This window comes from Halichoeres trimaculatus, unplaced genomic scaffold (genome assembly GCF_033239565.1).
Source record: "Halichoeres trimaculatus isolate MK-OKI-2021-1 unplaced genomic scaffold, fHalTri1.1 fHalTri1_scaffold_16, whole genome shotgun sequence".
Taxonomy (NCBI): Eukaryota; Metazoa; Chordata; class Actinopteri; order Labriformes; family Labridae; genus Halichoeres; species Halichoeres trimaculatus.
Genome location: NW_027437194.1, coordinates 12,489,680 through 12,502,750, shown reverse-complemented (window position 1 = coordinate 12,502,750; position 13,071 = coordinate 12,489,680).

Here is a 13,071-nt window from a genome sequence, read left to right as displayed (position 1 = left end):
TTTACAAATAAAATAAAAAAACAAGTCAGAGACGAGTTGTGTCTTAGGATTGACAGCAGCTCTAAACCAGAAAAACAAAAGTCCCGCCCGACCCTGTTTAAAATGGTTTGTTCGAAGAGGTGATGAATGTAACAGTGTTTCACAAGCAACACTGCAACAGAATAGCTGAGGTCAAGAGAGTTTTTGCCCTCTTAAAAAGTGTCAGTGGACACAGGCCCTGATTGTTAACACTCAAAGATAAAATGAGGTGAAAACTGTTCCAGTAAGTTTCTGATGTTTTGGTTCATATGAGATCAAACATTCCCTGCCAACTTATCTCTCCAGGAGATCAGGCCAGGCTGTCGCCACACCCCCACATATTAAATCAGTTCCTGGTGGTGGTTATGGACATTTTACACCCAACAAGCTCCTCGCCTTTAAAAGCTTTTGAGAAAATAGTGAAAAGTTATTGTTGGAATAAGTTGTGCGTTAGATACAGATTGGTTCTGACAGTCATTTTCTTTTCATCCATCTCTGCTCCTCACACTATCCATTTAACTTCATTTTCACTTTCATCACTGCTCTCTTTTCATTGTTTTGAGACTGCTTGTAGTGCTTTCACCATCTCCTCATGGAAAAGTAAATGTTTCTCTTTTCCCCAAGGGAGAAGTTTATTCATCCGTCTCTTTCTCTCTTCATCACTCCATCTGAGACTCCAGTGTGAGCCGTTCCAGCAGACCCTGCAGGCAGTCCGTACAGGACGGCAATGTTGAACTTAGAGGAGGAATAGAGCTTCAATAAAAGATTTGGCTGTGGTGAAAAATACACAAATGTAGGTGAAATAGGAGTTGAGGGAGAGGAGGGGTGTGAAGAAGATGCTCGATGACAGGCTGACTGAGTGCCAGAGATTTGTGGGAGGTCTGACTCGTTCCTGTTGATTCTGGACTCGTGGGTCTGTGTGTGGCACCTGGGTGAACTCTCATTGTATACATGACCTCTGCAAACACAAATACACAAACTCACACTTGCACACAAAAGCCTGTGAGTGTGTGTAAGCTCAAACACACAAGCACACACACACACACACACACAGGCACACACATGCCACATGTGTTTTCCAGGATAAAAAACTTCACTCCATCCATGTTTTCACAGTCGTGTTTCGCTGTGTGTAGGTAAGTGATGTCTGTGACCCGTGGAGCCAGCCCTGCTTAAACTCATTCAGACTGAGGGCTGCTGACACTGGAATGTTAGCTATGCTAGCAGGGGGAGGTGCTTGTTTGATCAATTTATTCATACCAGTGGTGTACACAGAAGGGGGTGGCAGGGTGAGGTGCTGTTTTTACCTGAATATACCTTGCAGTTGTCTTTGCCTCCATGAGGAGTTTTAGCTTCTTATGAAACACACTGAAATTAATACTGATACCTTTAAATGAGCTACAATAGAAAATCTAAGTAAACATAAAGGTTGTTTATTCCTTTACAGCTGTTTTCAGTACACTGTTATACAAAGACAAAAAATGTTGTTGTTTTTTTGTTTGTGTTTGTTTTTGTTTTTTTGTTTTGTTTTTTTGTCAGAAAACTCACAAAAATCAGCAAATAGAGAAACTCTCCGGCTTTGCACACAGGATTTGGAAAAATTCAGTCAAACCTTAATGCTCCACACAGGAGTTCTGATTTTTTCCTCTTTTATTATTTTTATACAAGAGTCCCTTACAGTCTTGGTTGTCTCATAAAACATTTTGTCACCATCCCTGGAATCCCATTCAAGCCAACAAGATTCCTTTTAGTGTCTCTATGAGGCAAATCTTTATTCTAACGTTAACGTGAACTTACTCTTGCTGGGTATGAAGAGGAAGAAAGACTGATGGAACCCACTGAGTTGACTGTTGAGAGAGATGGATGGACCAAAAAGTGCAGAGCTGGGGTTCATGGCCTGGTGGTTAATCCTCTGTCTGAATAAGAGCAGAGAAGCTCCCAAAAGGCAACAAAATTAGAGGATTTCTAGGGTTCAGTGTCAAGGACTTTTTTTTTTTAAATCCAACCTGATGTCCCTCATATTTTATCATTTAATTTCCCCCTTTTTTAATGAAGTTGATTTTTAAGTATTTTATTTTATTTTATTTCATTTTATTTTTTATTTTGTTTAGCATTTATTTTATTTAGCATTTATTTATATTTATTTTTATTATGTTTTCAATAAAATAAAATGAAATAAATTTTATTTAATTTTATTTATTTTAATTTACTACACCTAATCAAACACACACATATTTGTCAATGTAAGTTATGCTGTATGTTAACTGTGGCAGTTCTTGTGTATCTTCTTTTGTTTGTTTGTTTTTTTGTTTTTTTCTTTTTCAATTTTTATATTATTTTCTTTTTTTCAAGATTACAACATATTACAAAGTATCTTGACAGTAAGTCAAACAAAGAAGATGTAAACAAGACGGATGAAGAAAGTAATGTACCACAAACCAAAAATGTTGAAAATATTAATAATAACTAATTTCAATAGCAGAGTAGTTTACTCTAAATTCTAATACACACTCTTTGATTGAATTTTTTACACTTCGGAACATGGGAATTAGTTATCATTGTAAAAATTAGCATGAATGACGTCCAGGGCAGCAAGTGGATACATGCTTGAAAGTATACAATCAAAGGGTGCATATGTGTACAATTCATGTGTACATGTATTGAAAGAGGAGAGGGAAAAAGGGTTTAAAATAGAAACAGAACATTGACTGAAATAAAAACATGCAGTTACTCATTATTTATCACTTTAACTGGAGAATCATCTGATTCTCTGTTGCTCATCTCTCATCTTTCTTCAGTAACACAGAGCTGCTCTATGGTTTTCACCGGAAGTTTTCCCATTAATCTTCTACAAGGTTCTTCCATTTGTGTGTATTTGTGTACCAAAGCTTAGTACTTGGGTACACAAACACTAAACCTCCTGTGCAACTCATGTTGTGTGATCAGGTGATACCCAGTACCAGAAGGCAAAGTTAAAGGTAATTTGTGCCTAAACAGTAAAGGCAGGAAGAAGAAATGTAGCTAAATATGAAGGAGATACTTTCTGCTGCATTCTAATATACATCCCTTTTCATTTCCTACTCATCCACAGCTTTTAAAGATTCTTCCTCAGAGGTGCTGGGATAAAATCAGGAGGTGCTGAATATGAAAATGCTTGACATTGTAAGGGACAACATCTGCATAGTGTGTGGGTTTTTCTGTCTTTTCAACAGAGCAGGTATTATCAAAAGAATTCACAGAGAGTGCACTAACCTTGGCTTTTTTACACTCTATTGCTGACCTGTGCATGGTTTTCTTTTCCTTCAAATGGTTGAAATATGCAGGTCTCTCCAAATACATATATTACCGTATTCTCAACAAAGAGTCCTCCTCCTGCTAGCTCTGTCTGCCTTCACTAACCAAATAGTGCTTAATGCACTGGGCAAGAAGTCCAACATTGTTCAGAATGATGAGCACTCTGAAATGAGCGGCGCTCCCCAAGAGCTTCTCATTGTTTTTAGCTTCAGTGCCAAGTATGAACACTCCTGTTGAATCACAACTGACTTTCGGCCAAATTTCAGCCAAACAGGACGGAGACAGGTAAGTATGTGCTTTACATTGACCATGTACAGCTCAGTGCTACATTTGTCAGAGAGAAAGACCAGACCATGTGTAGGCCTGGAGGTGTAGAGTTCATGAGTGAAAATGTGTCTAAAAGTGCCCTCAAATTTTAACATTGTCCTTCTTGTAGTCTTTGCAAATGTATGTTAGGGTGACCCTTGGATAATTAACGTTTTTGTGAGGACTCAAAGGTGATCATTTTCATTTCCTCTTTGTCCTCGTCGTTTTTATCAGTCAGAGAATCTGTGCAAGGCCCTGATTCAGGGTTGCAGTGTCACAGCTGAGGATGACCACCCCACAGACTGAGTAAACAGTTTCTATCCCAATCGAAGGCAAACGTGCCCTGGGGAGTCACACACTGGCGAGTGCTCATATCCTTATTGATTGGCCCTTATTGCCCGTTCAATCAATCCACTCACTCCCATTCTCATAACACAATTTGGTAAATTCACTTATTTCTAACGCTGTATGGGTTCAGATTGAATTTGGGAGAGGAATAAAAGACATGTATGATAAATGTTTATTTATTGAGTCGGACCCTGCCCCCGCTGGACTGGTCAGAGCCCCTTTTTTGGAAAGCAGAAAGACACACTGTACACCATGAGGGACCTGTAAACAAAGGCTGAATCATTCAGTGCAGAAAGAAATGAGGCTTTGAAGTAGCTCTTTGAGTCAATTTCTATCAAAGAAATTAATTATACACACAGCACTTACACCTTTTAGTCCTTCAAATGAAAAGGTCTGGAAATTAGCTCTGCCAGCTTTTGTTCATTAGCCTTTGATGTGAAGTATTTTGAGCAGAAGTGGCCACTTGATCATAACAGGAAATCTGGGAGCTGTGAATCAGACCAGCAGAGCGAAATCCCGGCAAGCGCAGGGAAAATTGATCTGATGCCAATCATCGAGGAGACTCATCAGCTCAGAGAGGGTGTGTGTGTATTTGTGTGTGTGTGTGTGTGTGTGTGTGTGTGTGTGTGTGTGTGTGTGTGTGTGTGTGTGTGTAGGTGGGTTGGCGTCGGGGAAGCGTTAGGGAAAGATCAGGGTCATGGCTGGGTTGGGGGAAGTGGGTAAGAGGTTTTGTTGGGGCAGAGGGGAGTACACAGTCAGGCCCTGCTCCTACCCCCAGATACTTTTCAGAGAATCGAAAATTAAAATATACAAATGTAAAGAATTCAACAACTCAAAGCATCACAAATAAATAAATACACATGGAGCAGAACTAAAGCAAAACAAATTTTCTGTCGAAGTATTACTTCAGACGGAGAAACTACAACACACACTTTGGCAGGATGAGCATTTTATGGTGCTCATGGAAAAATGCAGTCCTTGTCCTGGAAAGACACTTCATGTATTATTTGAAGTGGTCACCAGATGTAAAAAGTTTACATTTATCAGCATAAAATGAGAGTATGTGCATATTTGACCTTACATCTATAAATAAGCCTGATTGCAAAATGATCCTTTTAAAAACAGCTCTCAAGGCCACATGGTAAAGAGATCACTGTTGGCATTTTCAGAAAGTTTGCTGTGTCTGAGGTGCATTAATAGGACATCTCACATTCAGAGTATTCACAGCTACACTTCCATGTTTATGTGCTGTGTAATAAAACCTCTGTAAATACTGTCTGCTCATAAAATTCTGACATTAATATAATGGGGGGTGAAACCAGTCCATATCCTGGGTAATTTTTCCAGATGTGTGAGGACAGTTTTTCGAGCCTCATGAGAGGATAAGAGGGATATTTTATCTGGACGAGCTGAAGGGAAGAGAGTTACAGACGGTGACACTGGTTTCACATCTGTTGAGTCTGGGTGTCATAATAAACTGGAAAAAAAGAGCTGTTCTCCTTTGGCTTATCATATTTCTGAAGGTTGAATGAATACAGTCAGTGTGCAGGAGCTGCTCTGGCAGCAAAGCAAAGGAGGCAGCAACAGCTCTCGTTTACAATTAGACACATTACAAACGCCTTCTTAACTCTCAGTATGGAAAAGTTAAAGGCTTATACTGGAATATCATTAGTGCCATATCATGTGTGAAATAGACCTTGTGCAGCAACAAGTAGAGCTAATCATCCATGAAACATCCCCTCACACACCACGTTTCAATATTATTAACTTGGGGGCTTTTGTTTCTTGGTGCTGGTGTCTGACTCTGCCTAGCAACACTTTGTCTCTCTGTTTTCTGAGTTTCTCTCCACCTCTTTGTGTTCTCAGAGCCTCATTTCTGCTATATTAGCACCTGAAACCCTTTGTTTAGTTTCAGTTTGGTCCAGTATTAAAGAATTATATAAACTACTATGTGTTTTATATTCATCCAAGGCAGGAGAGATAGTGTTTCATTCCGTCAGTCATTGTATTAGCATTTTAACAATGTTTTGACCATAAGATAAAAATTTAAGTAATTTTAACATCCTATAAATTTCTATATACCGTTTTTTTAACATGTGAAAGTACTTGTTTTGTGTATCCAGAAAGTAAACAACTCTGTGTGACAAGTTGAGCCAAACCTGCACAGCATGCTGCACATGGTTCACTCAGTCCATTATTAATTCAGTGTATGGTGGAGTTTAATAAACCGAAATATTACTTAGCCAGGAAAAATCAATAAAATGAGGAAGGGGAAGTTTTCTTAATCCTTGTATGCTTCTTTATTCTGGATGTCTAAATTTAATGGTCATTAAGCTTCCTTTACTCAGAGCTGTTCTATTCCATTCACATTTTCTCTTCTGCTACCAAAACTACAAAAAATAGCTTTTAATATTTGTTATCTGCATTTGTTAATTAAGCTAAAACATACACTTAAATGGAGATTTGTGTCGATGCTGCAGTTTGTTGTATACTACATTTCAAATCTAACTTTATGACAAAAGTTTTTGTTAAAGTGCCCTTAAGCTCACAGCTAGCCCTGTGAAGAAAATTTTTTTCTTGTTTTGCTCCAAGTTTAGCTTGGAAGAACAAGACTGACCTTCACATTTATGTACAAATAAAGTAAAGTAAAATAAAATAAAATAAATAAATAAAAATTGGTCAAAAAGGCTTTTCATCAGTGCATTACTTATACATAAACCATTTAAACAATACTTCATTATACATTCATGGAGCCATAACTCTAATTGCAAAACGGTAGATAATTAAAGGGGAATAGTTTTTATTCCCTACAGGAACTTATTCTAAGTAACCAATTTTAGAGACAAAAAGACCACTTATGTCGACAGAAACATAATTTAACCAAATCCAAGTGCACCACACACATATATTCTGCCCAACTCTTCCTCATTTGGATATCTGTGGCTTCCAAAGTCTGGCTCAGCACCAAAATTGCTGCAGAGCATCTTGCGGGCTACCAAATCATCATGAAACTGTCAAACCGCCAACAGAAAGCAGCTGCCAGGCGTAGCACTGGTGGCATTATGGTGATTGGTGGGACATGTGGTAACGTCTGCATGTGGGCGATACAGACAATGTCACTCCAAAGATCACCTGAAAGCAGTCGTCAACATTTGCTGACATTTTTCTGCTTCAAGAAAAAAAAAAGAAAAAAACACTGAGAGATGTCTGGCAGGCAGTTTGCTTGCTGAGACATAGCTGTTGTTGTTTGCAGTTTCACAAATAAAAAGTGCTGTCTCTTTGCAAATCTAAATGCCCATAAAAAGAAACATTTGTTTTTGTCTAATGGTCCTGTGATCCTGAAAGTATGAACATTAGGCGTCATCACAGCTTTCAGCTAAAATTAGCTCTTGTACTAAACTTTCACATTCAATTTTAATATTCTAATTTTCAGGGGAAGTTGTCCCATTTTAGTACCAAACTTTTGATGTAATGGCATATTCAAAACACAACTCACTAAACTAAATCAGAAATCTCACTGCTCCATGTTGGGCACATGCATATCTTGTAGATGTTATTGCACCGCAGCTACTTCACAACTCTCTGCTTCTCCTAATTAGCAGACTGCCTGTGGAGAAGAGCATGAGCTGAGGTGACTCGGCGTCGGCTGTGGCTGGTAATGATGGATCACAGGAGTCTGTGCCAGCCCAGCGGAGTGGTACAGCCAGGGCTGAAAGAGAGAAAGAAAGCGAAAGAGCTGCTAACTATCATCATATGAGCCACAGAATCTACCTTTATGTGAGAGAGGAATCCTTGTTACTGTAGAGAGTTTATATTCAACAACAATAAAGGATGAAACAATACAGGACTGTTTTTCTTGTTGGTTACATTTTTTTTAAACAAACTCTTGTCCAATTCAGCAAGGAATGAACAAATTTGCCTCACGGAAACAATCAAGTTAGTAAAATCTAGAGACAAAATTAAGACTGATTGCTGTGTTCATCTGGGCATCCTTCCTCTACCACTCATGTGACCTTTGTTTGCTCTTTTGATGGTGAGCAGGTGAGTCTCAGCTGACATGGCTGCCTGTTCACTGTTTTTTCTTCCTTGTACCACTTTTTTTTTTCAGGTACAGATCAGGAGCATCCCATAAGAGCTTAAGTTTTGGAAATGTTCCGAATCAGCTGTCAACCCATCACAGTCTGGTTCATGTAGTTCATGTCCTAACTCCTGCCAATTTTTCCTGCTTTTACCAAACCAACCCTGAGGACAAAGTGTTCACTAATTTCCCTGCAGATGACACACACCGACAGGTGCCACAATAATGGGATTGTATCCTATTAAGACCATGGAATATTTTGCGCACATGACATTTTGCAAACTGTCATAATAATGTAATACTTAAGTTTGAGTCAATCACAGAAAAAGAGACAGGTGTGATGTAGGAAGTGAAGTAACTGCCATACAAGCAGATTACCTGTTAACTAATACAAGTTGAATCTTGAGATGCACCCTGTGAACTCTTGTTTTTAAAGATGCCACAACTGAAACAAACAGTGCATATTTGCAAACAACAGGTGTGACTTTGTCAAACATCACACCTTGAAAAACTAGTGTCACAAAACGAAACGACTACCCACCAGACCTGATGGACCAGAAATTATGCTTAAGTTATTTTAACTCAACAGTGACTCAGCAACCATAAGCTCATGCAACTATTTTACAAGTTGTGTACTGTTTGGGGCTTTTTTCGTCACACATCTGACATAGACATTCTCTGGTATGTGGGATCCAAAATACACTGCCCAGCCCCCCAAAAAGTCACACACTCTAATATTTTCTTGGACTGCCTTTATCTTCAGTTACAGCACGCGTTCACTCTGGCATTGTTTTAATAAGCTTCTGCAATGTCACAAGATTTATTTCCATCCAGTGTTGCATTAATTATTTAACCAACATCTTTAGTTGATGGTGGTAGAGTCTTCCTCAATTTGAGCCCAGTGAATCCTGGAATTGTCTTCTTGGAATATGGCTGTGCCTTCAGGGAACAAAATCTCCTTTGATGGACTAACCTGGTCTATCAGTATCTTCAGGTAGTCAGCTGACCTCATTCTTGACATGACTTGACTGTTGCTGAACCTAGACTTCACCAACTGCAACAACTCCAGATCATAGCACCGCCCCCACAGGCTTGGACAGTAGGCACTAGGCATGATGGGTGATCACTTCATGTGCCTCTCTACTTACCCTGATGGCCCATCACTCTGAAACAGGGTCAATCTGGGCTCATCAGACCACATGACCTTCTTCCATTGCTCCAGAGTCCAGTCTTAATGCTCCCTAGCAAATTAAAGCCTTTTTTCCCAGTTAGCCTCACTGATTATTGATCAGCAGCAGTCAGACTCTATGAACATTGATCCAAGATGCAAGATCTTGGTGAAAAATGAATGCAACACTGGATGGAAATAAATCTTGTGACATTGCAGAATCCTATCAGAACAGTACCACTGCAGAATGCGTGGTCCAACCAAAATATCAGAGTGTGTGACCCTTTTTTGGTGGTGACTTTTTCAGGCAGTGTACTTTCCTTCATGGGAAATGTTCCTCGTAAAATCTCCTAATATTAGAGCCTATTAGTGTTCTTGAGTCATTCAAAGGGTGAGTAATTATTTATGAGTGTGATTGATGCATAAGGTCCACCTCTGTGTCATGTAAGACTGACTCATTGAGACTGCCCTTCACTGTGAAATATATATTTGAGTGTAAAAGCCCTACTCCTTTTGTGCAAACCTGTTGAATCAAAGTATCAAATGATGAAAACCTTGTTCTTGTACATCATACAACCTTTAAATATAAACCTAATGAGTGAGCACATCTGACTCATGCCATTATATATGATAAGATGTTGAAAGAGCATTAGTAAGTGTGTGCCCTGACACTGATGGCTCACACTTTAAGTGGCCCTTTAGCAGTGGAAACCATAGGCAGGTGTGGCGTTGACCTTTGTAGTTTTTCAATGCCTGTAATAATCTCGTCATTGGGCAGTTACCGGGCAGAAAAACGCCTCCCAGGCTATACGTTTTTATGAGCATGAGCTGATCACTCTTTTTGGGTAATTAAGTTGATCAATTTGTGTTTCCTCTCTCCGTGATGTTTTTTTTTTTTCAAAGACCTGTTTTTGTGAATTCTCAGGAAACTATAACAATGAGGTGTATTGTGATTGAACAACATGAACAATGGTTTATGGCTTTATTTTCCTTTCAATGCACTCCAAAGCTCTGTATGTTGTCCAGACAGAGAGTCTGGGTGGTGGTGACCTCAGCTGAGGTCATATTGTTTGTTGTTTTGCCTAGTGCTCCTCCTGCTGTCCCCACCTGATGCCTCCTACAAAGATAGCTTTTATTTATTCCCTGTCTCCTGTCACCTCCTGATACTTCTTTGGACAGTTTGCAGTCAAATTTCTATGTTCTTTAGGCTTTCTTATGTGAAAATATTTGCTCACTTGATAACAGTTTCAGTCATAGGACCTCTCTGTTTTCTTTGATTTTATTTTGATTAACTGTCAGTTATTGTCTTTATGCATAGTATTTTATGGCATACTTTTCAACGCGATAGACAAACAAGCCAATACACAAGAAACAAGAAATTCGCACTGCTGTCTCCTCCCAGACCCTCTTCCCTTCAAGAAGCTTTGGCAGGATCCTGAAGCTTCTGTCAGTTATCTGCACAAAATATTTGCAGCAAAATATCTCAAAAAGATGAGTGTGTACTGCAAAATAGGGTTCGCAGTAATCGAGGTAGCTACAGGACTAACTCTGGGTTTTCAGTACCACAGAGATAATTCACGTCTTTCAACCAGCAAAAGTCATGCTGAACTCCTCACCTCATCCAAGGCACATTATGTTCAAGATGAGAGATATATTTATGGAAAATGTGGCTACTTACCAGTCAACATGCTGATCATGAAGAGGAAAGGGAGAGACACTGGTAGAAATTTTCATCTGGTCTGATTTTCTATAACCAAAATATCGAAATCACATACATTGTGTAAGCTGGCTTTTCTTTTTGATAACAAACTTTGTGTGACCACTTAGAACAATTTTCCTTTTTCAGGTTAAGTAAAGATGGGTCTGGAAAACATATCCAGGGTTTGTTAATCTTGGCTTGTAGTTGACCTCAGGTAACCTTGCTTTTGGAGGCAGTGAGAGATGATGCTTAATCAATCTCTTTCTGCATTCACTTCACTATTAGCCCAGATTATGCAATGCTCACCAAGCAACATGTAGCCAGATATGATTTGAACCATCCACTTTAGACAGTCAGTTTAACAAAGGCTCCTGTCTTCAGAAAGTACTGACTCAAGCACAGATGAAATCACTTAGGGCTACTAAGAGCCAACATAGCATCCTTTGGAGTCTTGTAAGCTGACATAGAAGAGGCTCAGTTTCATCAGCGGCATGTCTTAAAAGAGCATCATTAATCTGATGAGCCAGAGGTTAAAAGAGTAAATAAATTACAACAAAGTCTCCAGTCTGTCTCTGCTGACAGAAGTAGAAAAGGTGAAGTACAAGCTGCTCTGATGCTTGTTTTCAGCAATCTATAAACACTTCACAATGATTTTAATTTTATTCAGTGAAAGCTGCCAAAGCAATAAAGGCTCCAACGAATCATTTTATTCTGTTCAGCTCAAGGACACTTCAGCAGTGAGTGACACACAGATCTCTGCGAAGATGAGACGTGTGATTTCCGGGTCACAGGATGCCCTCAGCAGCTATCAGATCACTCTGCTGTCACAAACGGACACTTCGCTCACATTCATTGCCTTTCTCTCCATGCACAGAGGCTCACTGCTCAGCAGTCTCCTTGAAGACAGATTTAGCCTGTAAAGGTGATGTATTTGTTTAGTTAATCTCCTTTACTATCCTGAAAGCCCTCACTGGTGGATTGTCAGTGAGGATTACTGGCTAAATCTGTTTGGGGCTGCTTGGAGTGGAAACAGGGTCACATTTTTGTGGAGGAGAGGCCTTTTGACAAAAACCTTTGCAGTTTTATCTTTCTTTTGTAGAGCGAATGATGCCGTCAAGGTTTATGATATTTTCAGAAACTTTGGCCCCACTGTAAAACAACCCACCAAGGATAACCCCAATCCTTGAATGTAGCATAAATCTCTGTTTTCACATCACTGCACAAACTGAATCTTCATCATGCACAAGGTGAGTAAGTTCCTCTCAGCACCTGGTGAGTGTCACACATTGAATACAGCTCAGGTGATTCATAGAAACCTTGAAATGGTGCCAGTAGTGATAGCTCAAGGTGATCAGTGTTTCACAGCTTTGGAGTGCCTGGTTTTTGTACCGCTGTCATGAGTCTGTTTCAGTGAAGACTTCAAGAGTATCCTCTTTGTCTGTCGTGATGAGATAGAATGACACCACTGAACACACTAGTATAGAAAAGAAAAACCAGTAGGGCTGTATTTAAGAATAGCCACTGTGATCTTTTTGAGCCTTGAAAAGCTCATTTTAGATCTGGTTTCACCCAATCACACATTGTATTTACTTAATGTGTGAGCATACGTCTTCACTATTCATCTTTTGGATCAACTCCATTGGGGTCAAGCTATGTCCCTGCCCTGGCAAGTATATACATGACAATCCTATTTTTACCGGATGCCGGAGCAGTGGCACTTAAATTTAACAAAAGAAGAACAGGAAGTTGTGCAGAGAAACCACCTAAAAACTCCCAGCGAGTTTCAAAACAAACAATCAAACAAACAAAAAAACCATCAAAACTGGATTGTATACAACTTGACTACGACAACAAACTGACATAATGAGTGCAGCCAGGCCACGAGTCAACAGGTTGGAGGTTTTACAGCACACTATTAATAAAAAGAGGCTCATCAACGGTTTGGAAGGTGCTGAACTCCTTCTCATGACTCCAGCTCTTCTGCAAGGTGCAGGACTAAACGCCCTGCCGGTAATGAGTTGATGTATGCAGTCAACACGCCATGGAGCAGAGCCTGACCACAGATGCATCTGCTGTATTTGCAACGTTAAAGTGGCTGCACCAGGTAGCCAAGCAGCTAGCACTACCCAGTGTGTTGATTGGGTCTTGACTGTGAGAGAT